The sequence below is a fragment of the Pygoscelis adeliae genome, unplaced genomic scaffold, assembly GCF_000699105.1.
Source record: "Pygoscelis adeliae isolate BGI_AS28 unplaced genomic scaffold, ASM69910v1 Scaffold244, whole genome shotgun sequence".
Classification (NCBI taxonomy): domain Eukaryota; kingdom Metazoa; phylum Chordata; class Aves; order Sphenisciformes; family Spheniscidae; genus Pygoscelis; species Pygoscelis adeliae.
In genome coordinates, this window is record NW_008824648.1 from 2,362,936 (window position 1) to 2,375,482 (window position 12,547).

The following is a 12,547-nucleotide window of genomic DNA, read 5'->3' on the forward strand; positions in this document are numbered from 1 at the left end:
TAAGATATGACATAGAAATATGGGAAGGTGGACGACTTCTCTCCTGGATGCGGATCCCAGCTCATTTGTCGTTTTCCCCTCAGCCATACCTTGCCTGTTTGTGTGATCCTTTCACACAACCGAGAAGGAGGTGGGGGTTCATGAAAGGCAGGGTACATGCGGTACAGTAGACTGCAGAAATGTAGTGAAGTGTATGTGGAGCAAGATAGAGGATAAGACCACTTCCCTCCTTGATTGGATCAGTCCCGCTTGCGACCCCTCTCTCTCCATGTACTCCTTAGGGAGCTGGCTGGTGTGTCTATATCCAAACCGAGCTCTGCAAAAGCCAGCATGAGCAGCTTTCTGCAAACCACTGTCCTGTTTTGTGTATGCGTCACCGAGCTCTGCTTTCAACACAGCCCACTTTCTTTCCAAAGAGCTCTCAGTCCCTCCAGTCCCAAGTGGAGACAACGATTGCACTCTCCTCTGCTCACGCTCCGGGGATGTCTCCAGATTCACAAACCTCTTCAGCCCCCACATAGAGCCTTTGTCCTTCCTCAAAGTTCACACCGCCTATTTAATTGTTAACTCCTCGCACCTGGATGCGGGGCATGTCTGCATTAGACGTGCTCATTATTTTATTATTTGCTTCCCTGTTTTGCTCGTAACTTTCAAAATGGTTTCTGAAAGATTTGGCATCTCCACTCCCTGTCTACCTTAATGGGGACTTTGACCTGTGATGCTCAAACAGGCAAAAATCCCCTTGTAAGACCCAGGCATGTTTTCACAATTGTTCTGCCTGCCCGACGGGGGTGTTGGGAAACATCTCAATTACAGCGTGCGCAAGTGCTCCGTAAGAGCAAACGACTCCCCAGCTTTCTCTAACGTGTTAACAGGTCTACTATAACTGTAAAAGGGAAAAAGCTCAACAGGAAAGGCAGACATGACCAGTTCCTTCCTTAGACAGTCCCACTGACTTCAGCTCTGCCACTCTGAGCCACCAAAGGCAATGGGGAAGGGAAGTCAGGGGAAGTAGGCTGGGGCAATGAGCTGCACAATACACATGCAATTTACATGTCGCAGAATGGGACACAGGCCCAGGCAAGTCAGAGCATCACTCGAGCCTGTGAACAGCAACTGGGTGTTGCCAAAGACCAAAAGCAGCCGCAGGCAGGTCTGTAGTGGTCACAGAATCACCTGTACAGCGTGGAGCGAGGAGGTCACAGATTAATCCCTAGCTCATGAGACTTACCAAGACAGCCTACGCAGGCTGGTTAGGGCACGCTTCTGTTTCTCTCCTTATTCTTGCTGCTTTTTGCTGCCTCGTTATGTCAATAACACATTGTAACAACAACAAATCTTTTCAAGCTCACTTTTCTACTTTTTTTTTTCAAAGTAGGGAAAAAAGTGTGTCCCATCTGTAACTTATTATGCCTCACTCTCTCTCTATCAAAAATTGGAAAGAGTCTAGAAAGCCACAGATTAGCTACAAAATTCAGCCCATCAATTATCTGTAGTTTCTCCTACCAACAGACAATGGATGGGCTTATGTAGTTTTGTGCTGGTTTTAACCAGCTGCCAGAAAACAGCCCTACGATGAAGAATGGGCTTCTGGGTTGCAATTCTCAAAGGCATCTTCGTTTTATTTCAGACTCCAGAGGAGTTCAGTGCAGGAGCATGCACTTGTGAGAGCAGCTACTGGGAAGGTGGCCCTTTGCCCCTTTTGTTCTGAGATGCTGTCCTGGATTCTCAACTGAAATGCAAGATCAGACATCCAGAGAACTAAGGGTTCATTCAGGCTCTGCTACTGATTTCCTCCGCAACCTTGAGAAGTGCCATCCCTCCTGCCAATGTCTGCACCTGTAACATGGGAAATATATACATTTCCTAATGGCCAAGAAGGTGGGATTGAATTAGTGAGTCTGTGAAACACTGTGTGAAAAAATCAAGTACGCAGGACACTTTCAGGAAAAGAGTATGCAGTTGCTACATCACTGAAAAAGTCTCTATAATAGAGTGGTAATCACTGAAAACTTAACACAGCAACTTGGGTTAAAGGAGAATATGGATTTTAGCCAAGAAAGAAAAACCTATACCAACCATTTGCCAAATATTTGCAGACTGCACTTTTAAGACTTGCTTAAATGAAGGCTCCACTGGACACCTTTGGACAAAGTTGATGCCTAAGGTACAGCTAACAATGTATTAAGATATTTCAGAAAAGGGGAGGCAGCTCTACTGGTGTTGGCATTCCCTTGCAAACTCCTAAAAGGCATACAGAAAGAATTACATTATTTTTCCCGAGAAAAGTGGTTTTTTTCTCTGACTGTACAGGAGCTAGCTCACTACTGGACACTCGCACACACAGAGTTCTGTGTGTCTGAATTGACTAACTGTCTATTAAAGGATTTCTAAATCATAACTTATAGCTTTTACTATTACAGGGCTCTCCAAAGCCACATTTTCAATAGGTCATAGTCTTACAGTTATGGGACAACCGGTGTGTTTTCATGAGTTACTTGGTACAGCCAAGTGCCCTCTAGCTTGCTAGCATCCTCCATCAGGAGTGTGGAATTAAAATACTCTTGAGTCCCTGATTTCAGTTTTGTTTCCTTGTCTAAAGGGCACAAAAATATGAACAGGACTTCAGTGGTATCGTTAAGTATTTCTTAACCACCTGGTGATGACCACCAGTAGTCCTGCTGATAACTCAGAACCAGAGTTCCCCTCTGTTTCAAAGGACCTGAGCTTTACAGAATCAAAACACAGTCCCAAAGACTGAGACTTTGATCTTGCCTTGACATACTCATATATACAGTGCACCTGTAAAGGAAATAAATTTCATTCAGATTTGCAAACTCAGGAGTAAGCACTCTGCATAGTGATTTGCTTAACTAATCCAGCCAAAGGAAAAAATTGCCTGAAGGAACATGTCAGCAGTTTGCTGAACAAAGGCTGCTTGTGTTCCAGATGAATTTCCATCCTTTTTCTGGTTAAATACCTGACAAATACTCCATAGGCTAACTTCAGTTTGTAAAACAGGTTCTGACTATGATGTTTCATCATTAATCCAGTTGTTAGATAGATTCCCAGCTCTATGTCAGAGCTGAGAACATTCAGTACGTAATTGGACTTTCCTTTTCCGAAAGTTTGGTGTTTATTTGACCAGAAAACAGTCATTAAAGGTCACTTTCATGAGCATGAGGAAAAAAACTTGAATCTTGTATAACTCAGGGTTATATAATAATTTTGTGCCTGAAATCATAATGGGGATTTGCTATTTTTGTTGCCACACGACAGATGCCAATCCAGCTGCTCTCTTCTCCCTCCAGGCGCAGCCTCCCCTCCCCCAGTGACACCAGGAGGAGATGAGACATACAGAGGCGCTGAATATTGTAGGAAAACAATCTGCTGTGAGCCAGATACTTTGGTCCCCCAAGTCTACATAGCACTGTGCGAATGAGAGGTATCTAGATACCGCCTTTGTATGAGCAGCGCAAAGTTGCAGAAGCAGCTCTGACCTCTCCTGCACTGGAATCATTCCTTTCTGTATATAAAAAGAAACAGGGAATGAGTCAGAAATGGGGAGAGAGAATATGGGAAAAGGAGAGTCATGTTTCAGACCAGGAAAAGGATGGGGACAGATCACAGCTCTGTAGACCTGAGCAGTTAGTCCAGCTGTCCCTGTCACACTGCTACACAAGCAGCACAAGTTGAAGTGGTTTCCTGCAGCATGCAGCTAAAAGCCAGAAAGGCGCCCTGAAAGCATTTGAGTGAACAGTAGAATTACGCCCCCAAAGATGTTGTGAAAAGGAGCAAATCCTTAATCACTGCTTGTCAGTCATCCCAGCCTGCCTCGCCCTTCCTTGCTTAATATGGCCTCAGGATTCTGGCAAGGGCATTAAAAAAAATAAATCACATCTTCCCGTACTAACTACAAGTATTGCAGCATACCAAAAGCCCAGGCATAACCTTTTGCACTTTATTCTATATATAAGAAAATGTATTTGTAAATGACAAAACCTGTTTTTACACACTCCTTGTGAACTTGGAAATGAAATCTTTGTCTAAGTGGTTTTCTTCTGTCATACAGTCACACTGGCTTATTATAGCAGAAGAGCAGGCAAGTGCTGAGCTGAGAACATCGGTTTGCCATTGCCTGAATGGTCACAAAGTGCTGAGTTTTGCACAAAATAACTTTTTACTTCAAAGTTTCTCAGAAGGTCCAAGTTGTTTGCACAGGTTTGCTATTCTAGGGTTGCTTACAAGTGCTGAACTGTAGAAGATGTGCTTGTTATTACATGAAAGATCCTAAGTGCTAGACGGTTGTTTGGGGTTTTTTTGTTGGTTTGTTTTTTTTGTTTTTTTTTTTTTTCATGGTACCAAGTATCAATTGTACTGAAAAAAACCAGCAATTAACCCCACCCCCCTCACCCCCCATTAAAGCTAATGCCTTAATTAATTCTCTGTTTCATTTCCCCACTTCCTTGTGGCAAACATAAGAATTGTAAAACAAAGTTATGACATTTCCATTTGAACTGCTAGACAGGATAAAAGAGTGGAATTATAATTGCATGTTAACTCTTTAATGAACAATTTCTTAACCTATCTACAATTAACTACATAAAAATCTTAAAAGGGATAGGATTTTTCTTCTGATGAAGAAAATCTCTCAATTGTCTCTCAACTGCAGGTAAATTGTGCTCTCATTTGCACTGTGTAAACAAAATAACTTCACTTAATTAAATTCCTGTGGTATCCTGAGGAACCATAATTTGCTACCCAATTAAAAGAGCTGAACATTATAGATCAGATGCAAACGACTGTCTTATTACTTTATGGAAAGGCTCTCATCCTAAAAAACTGGAAGATCCAGCACCCTTCATGCACTGTTATGCACATCAACAAGCACTAACTTTGTCCTCCTCATTTTTAACATCCTCCAAATAAAATGAGAAATAGAATAGGGACATACAGATAAGAAGCTACATTTTGGATCTTATGAACGTAGGAGATACTAATAGAGGCAACAGTTTTTACAGGAACTGTGTGCTCTGCCCTAAGGCATTTCAATGCAATTTGGGCATTGAAATCCCCTAGATGCATATCAAAATATCACCTTTAAATAAGAAAAAAGCACCCTAAGAATCATTTACCGCAAAGATAATTACAGTAAGCAGTAAAGTTAGAACTGACATAAAAGAAGCAGAGCATTCCCATGGCAAAGTTCTTGGAATTCCTTTATGAAATTTCAAAATATTTTATTAAAGAGGATTTGAAATTATTGCTTCATAATGGAGAGAGAGATGCCTGTGAAGAAGTGCTGCCTTATACATGGACACATGCTTTCAAAGGGATATTTTAGAATTATGGATGCTGAGGTAGTCCCTTCTGAGATATGCAAAGACTACGGTCTTGTCTCATAGCAAAACCTGTCTCAGAATCTAGAATTTTATTCTCTCCTTTAGAAGTATTTAATCACTTCGTATTACCCAGAGCTATAAAAGCTGAGACTTTTCCGTCTAAATATGATGTTGTATTAATGTTGTCAACAAGAAATTGCTGCCTCTATGCTGTTTTCAATTACTGTACAGTTGGAATTAATTATTATGACATCTGGTTGCTCCAATCTCTGTGATTCACTGAGTTCACTGTCTAGCAATTTGGTGGTCAAGCTCTGAGCAGCTAGTCTGTGAATGGGCACCACACCATAACATTCACCCTTTGAGTGTTTTTGCAGCTAAGCTCCTTCTTTTCCACTGCCTCTTCTTTCCTGTGAGCCTCTTCCTTTTACTGGCCAGCCTCATCTCTTTTCATGGTCTCTCTCGTACCAAAGTGCTGTGCAGCTTCTGGTACATTGCCTGTTCAACGCATATTGTCCTGGTTCCGGCAGGGATAGAGCAGTGGGCGGCTGTGTGGTGCTTAGTTGCCGACTGAGGTTAAACCACGACAATACATCTTCACTATACGTTTCCACATTGCTTTTTCTCATTGCACATTTTCATGGCGCGATGTTTGGAAGCCTGTGGTCTTTCCACAGTATGTGTGAAACACAGTTCATCCAGTTCCTAGTGGGATGCGAGCTTGGATATGAGCAAACAGAATGTAACCAACCCTTCATATCCACCCCCTAGTTTATATCAAACTTCTATACTCCAAACATATGTCTGCAACTGACAAAATGCTTCCCATCATTTTAGAAATATTTACAAGAGGAAGTGATAGGTAAGGGGGAGAGTGACCTAGATAAGGGTCTTCTTGGATAAGTCTGCCATTTAAATGCCCAGGGAAGTGGTTGAGTCTCCATCCCTGGAAGTACTTAAAAAGTAATACTGGAAGTATTTAAGACATGTAGATGCGGCACTTAGGGACATGGTTTAGTGGACATGGTGGTGTTGGGTCGACGGTTGGACTCGATGATCTTAGAGGTCTTTTCCAACCTTAATGATTCTATGATTCTATGATTCTGTAAATAGCTGGCCTAGGACGCTCCCTCCCTCGCTGTACAGTAACACTAAGAAAAGCTCTGTAGATGAATAGCTGGTTGAACTGCAACTGTACAACCTGCCTGACAGCCCCATCTGGCTGTGTCCATAACTGCCCATACCTTGGAAAACATAAGGATAACACTGGCTACTGTCGGTGGTGTTACGTCACTGGTCAGTATGCTCAGGACTGTAAAGATTCTGTCGCTGCTGGTGGCAGTCTCTGCTTTTAAGTTCACGTGGCATCTCATTTAACTTCAGCCTGTGGACCAACTTCTGAAGACAGGCTGTGTGTTCCTACTAGTACCCACCATTCAGGGCTGCATCCCTCATTTTGGTGTAGTGAAGCTGACAGGCAGCATGTCTCTCCCTACGGCAGAGGAAAATCTGGCCCCGTTTTTACAATCCCGTGCACTACAACTAGGTCAGTGAATCATACTGGTGACTCACTGTGGTGTCTGTTGACTATAAGCACTTTGGTGGATGCCTGTTCTTCAAAAACATTGCTGCAGAGGCCAGGACTTCAGGAAACATGTTTATAGGAATGTTGCTGGTTTTGAATTTGAAACGGGATTTACAAAAAATTAACGAAAATCCATAGAAAAGCAGATTCATCCCTGTCAACTCATTCTCTGGCTCTCCTGACCAATGCCCAAGAGAGGAAGACAGGTCACCAGTTCAAGTTTGCAGTCTTCAGTTGACAAGAGTTTGCATCACTACTTTATCATGACATGGCATTATCCTGCTGTAATATAGTGTATCATATGCTGCATCAATCAGGAGCCCGCTAATGACCACAGGGAGCAAAATTCTCACCTCAAATGCTTTAAAAAAAAGATTTTGCTTAAATTAATGACATTTTCAAAATATAGTATTTTGTGGGTCCTATGATTTCCTATCTGAATCCATGCTTCAAGCCTTTTTCCAATAATCAGGAAGGTAAAAGTATGTAACTGAGATTCTCCACTGCTCTGATACACCAAGGAACCTTGAAGTAATACAGCATGAAATTGTGAAATTGGCAACACTGACAAACTGGAGGGTGGCTTGCTGCTCCCTCATAGTTAGCTCATAGGAGCATCCAGCCAGGCGAGGAGACTGAGTTACTACACAGACTCCTTTGGGCCCACTTTGTGACATGGTGTCCACGTAACAACTCAAATGTTTCCATGGTTTTATTAAACATGACCAGACTTGGAGCCTTTGAGCCAGCATGAACTCAAAATTCTTGGGTTTTTTGCTTTCTTTATTGTAACTTTCATAATTTCTGAAATTAAAATCTGTTTTTCCCCCTTCTAGTGTTCCCTGGATCTATGCTGCTGGGGTGGAGGTAGGGGTGCAACATTGCTGGGCAGCTAATTTTGGGAATTTTTAAAATTCCGTGTGTTCAGCCTCAGCAGAACAGAGTAGCTTGTATGACTCAACTGTGACTGATTTAGTTGTGACAGCTCCTTTCCCAGGAGTATAGTGCCTTTTAACTGGGTTTGGGAGCAGAACCTCTGACTTTCCTATGCAAGTAAGAACCGTGAGATGTTCAGAAGGTAAAGAACAAAAAAAAGGCAATCTGTGAGCAACGCGGTGGATTAGAAACCAAATTTTGCAGAATAGTTCTGATCTGCCAGCTGCAGTCCTGACTGCTGTCCTCAAACTCTGCCCATCAAATCCTTGGGCTTTCAAACTTGTGACAGACACATCACTTCCCCTGCAGACCACTTCCACTTATTAACAACAGGAAATCGTCTCTGAAAGAGACACGTGCTCTGCTTGGAGCGCCAGCTTTGGCAGCCTGTAGGAAGGAACACTTCCTCTTAGACCTCAGAGCTCTTCAATCTAGTGCTCTCCCGTGTTGACCACTGTATCTCCTTCCACTGCAAATAACCAGCACTAAGATATGTCCATCATTGTAACATTCACTTGTGGAAAGAAAAAAAAATGCCCTCCAAACCAATAAAATGCAACACCCATATCAACACTCCTTTGGAGCTACACTGAGCTTGCCTGCATTAGCCAGTAACAGGTTCTTTACTAGGGTGTCCTCTACTACACAGTTACTAAGGGGCTACTGCATCATTAACACAGCTATGCACCAGGTCTGTTGCAATGTCTGCAGAAGGTGGATTCTTCTCAGTAACACACTGATGTCAGAACTACCAATGACCAATAGTGCCTGGACAATGGTTTGGACGGCAAAACTTAGGTCAAGTAAATTTGGCACACTCTCTAGGTAAATGTAACAGACTTGTACATGGGAGGAGACATGGTCCCTTAAAGGGCGTGTTCCCTAAGCCTGAGCCCAAAGCTCCTTACTAAGAGTGAAATAATAAAGCATTTAATTAGAAGCACCACCTACAATGCCACTCATGGCCTAATGTTACATCTGACAGCTGCACTTGTATTACAATAGCTTGTTTTTACTGGCTGGGTTATCTTGGCCAAGGTCTGATTCAAGCCATATGGAAAGGAAGAATTCTAAAAACTCTGTAATGCTGACAGCTCTTTCTGTAAATAATGTTCTCCGGGAATGGGGAGGGGATTCAAATGTGTACTGATTTGACCTCTTTCTTGCCATTTCTATGGAAAGAAGTGGCAGCCTGGGACTAAGGAGATCAATTACACAATGGTAATAACAAGAAATAGAGAATCTCCACTGTGAAAAGATGTTGGAGCAATATTTGGAATTAAGTCATTGATGATCCAGTGTCTGTTCTCAAAAGAAAGAATGGCTGGAAAGCGACAAGCGGGTTTTTGAACGGGAGCTATGAATAAAAAACTTGAATATGGACATGAACATAAGACTTAAAAAAATCTTATCCATCCTTCATTGAGCTGTTTTATTGTCTCACCTCCTGTTTTTGCTTAGCTGTCATAGCTGCGAGAGTGAATATGGAAGAAGGCAACAAAAATTTCCCTAAATACATACCCTCTGCACTACATATGTTGCTCACTGCATTGTAGCCACTCCACAATAAATTGTTTTTACCCTGAATGTCTGGCTGCCTTAATGTCAGTGACAGTGCTGGCACTTCTCAATCTGTTGCAGCATTAGCAGCCTGACTCCATGGTATTTATGTTCAGCAGTTTTTACAACTTTATCCTCTAGATTTGCATGGCTCTGTAGCCAAGCTGCTAAAAATAATCAAATTGTTTCTACTCTACCACGATCAATAGGTGATAAACAAGAATTTGAGGAGAAATTCCTAAAACTGCCAGGGTTACACAGTATCATGATGAAGTATAAACACTGCAGATTTTTTTTTTCCAATTAAAATACTTTAAATGCATAAACCCTGGTTCAGAAATGCATTTAAGCAGATTTTTCATTTCCAACACGTGACTTATAGGCAGGTCTGAAAAGGCGTGATTTCTTGAACCAAGACAATATGCATTTTAATTACACAGTGCATTCATACCATACTGACTTGATTATAAGGTAATCTCAAATTTAAGATGATGTTTCATTTTGGAAGATCTGAGATGAAAAAAGAAGAGGAAATTATTACCATTCACTTTGTTTTGCTGCTCCACAGTTCTGCCCCTGCGGTCCCTGTACTATATACACAGGGGATTTTCCCCAGTCCTGTCCACAGACCCACACAACTGCTTCCCCTCCCGATCCCACCGGGCTCCACAGAGCTGGTTAGTCCAAGTCTCTGTGCCACCCTGCAGCTCCCCAGAGCTCTAGACTGAGGTGATGTTAAGAGAGAAGGGCGAATGCAAAAGGGTCCCCCTGACTATATAATAATGACTGAAGAAGGTCAGGCTATTTATATCCCCCACTATCCTCTCCAACAGGGATTATAAAATCTACATCTTCACAGGAATGGGAACAGGCTAAGCAAACAGGACCGTTTCCCCCAGATACTCTCACAGCCTCCATATATTTTCAGTTTCATCCTGTGTGGCTGGTAGGTATTTAACAGTACCTCCCTTGTCACGTAGTTATTAACTGCACAACAAGGGGCTTCAGCTAACACATTGTACTCCTGGAGTAGCATCTTGCTCTTAAGTCCACCTCATTTGGGTTCATTGCAGAAATCCATTCTGCTCCCAGGTAAGCCTAAGGCCTGCTAACAAGAGCCAACACAGCTTTGTCAAGAACAAGTCGTGTCAAACGATGTTTCCTTCTTGGTGCAGGATACCTACTGACCTCTCAAATGGGGAGGGAATAGATCTATTTCCAGCACAATCCCATACGATATTCTCATAGGGAAACTGGTGAAATACAGTCTAGATGGACACTGCTATGGGGTAGTGCTACTATATGAAAAAGCATACATACAGTAGTCATCCGTGTTTTGCTGGCAAATGGGGAACCCATTTAAGTCAGTTCCCATAGGCCTGGTACTAGCCAATGTTTTCATTAACAATTTGGATGACATATTAGAGATAACAGCTATAACATCTGTCAGTGCAAAACTGGGGGGAATTGCAAGCACTCTGCAGATCAGGACAAAATTTCAAAATTATTTTGATTAGGATAAGAGAAAGTTCAAACACAGTAAGATGAAATTCAAGAAAGAGAAGCGCAAACTACCACCCTTGAGAAGGAAGAATGAAAGCACACAAATTCAAAGTGAAGAATAACTGCTTACTAGCAAAAGAGCAGTGAAGCATTTGGGCAAAATGTCACACACTGAATAGGAATCAATAATGTGATGGCTACAAAAAAGGTAAATCTCAGCTTGTTCTAAATTATCAGTTTTGTTGTGGATTAGAGAAGGGAGGTGAAAATCCAATGCTTCTGAGTGCTGGTGCAGAGGAGTATGGTATTGCTTTAAAGACAAACAAAATAAAGATGTAGGCAAACTGGACAAAGTCCAGAGATGGACAACATGATCAATCAACTAGAAAACATGCCCTAAAAGGAAACGTTGAAGAAATTGGGGTGATAGAGTCTGGAAAAGAGACAACTGTGAAGGACCATGAGGAAACACAAAGTTAGAAGGCTTCTAATATATGAAAGGACATTATAAAAAGAATAGTGATGAACTCTTCTCCATCTTTAGCGGCAGGAAAACAAGAAGTATAATAGGCAGAAGCTGAGGGTTAGTACAAACACTGCAATGCTATGGAAAAAGGTCTTAAAGAAGTTAGCTAGGGAGGTTTTAAGTCCCATTCACCAGAGATTTGAATACAAATGTGTCTCAGGAATTTATAACTGTTTATATCTGTTTATAACTAATACTACCTCAGGGAGGAGGTTACATGACCTCTCAAGTTCCCTTTCATTTTCACAGTTCTCGGTTCATTTTAGTCATACAGGAAAATCCAAGCACAGAAGTGTGATGACTTCCCAAGCTGAGACAGACTAGAAAGAGCCAAGAGAGAACACAGATCATGAGACTTCAAATTCTCTGCTGTAAGCAATACCTCTTCTCCCCACTGTGGACACAGCACTAAGCACTAAGCAAATTGATACGCATTCCCGAAACTCTCAGGGAAATTCCCAGCTTCCTCCTCCTTTTTATACACTCTACACTAAGTGTTAAGACTGGTAACTTAATGTTACTGAACATCAGATGAACTGTGGGACAGTTATGGCGGTAATTCTAAATAAGTCTCACATTTTTATAGGGATTATGGACAGAGAATGTGAGGCTGCCTTTGTCTGCCGAGGACACCTATTCTTTTGTGGTCCTTGTAAACCTGTGAAAGAATATGTGAGTCATCTGTGTCAACATTTACAACTCAATCTGCCCATTGTGAAGAGAAGAGCCATCGCAGCAGTGGCAACCCAGAGCCGTACCTGAATTCCACTTTGGGCACGGAGGCAGCTCTTTGCACTCCTTTTCTCAGTCATCAGTAGCACAGCCTCTGAAAGCTGGCCTGCATGATAGACAAGTAGCAGATTTCTTATCCTGGCACACTAAACCATAGGAACACACACACACGTGTGCAATATGCTCTGATTCATAGAATCATTAAGGTTGGAAGAGACCTCCAAGATCATCAAGCCCAACCGTCAACCCAACACCACCATGCCCACTAAAGCATGTCCCTAAGCGCCTCATCTACCCGTCTTTTAAATACCTCCAGGGATGGGGACTCAACCACTTCCCTGGGCAGACTGTTTCAATGCTTAA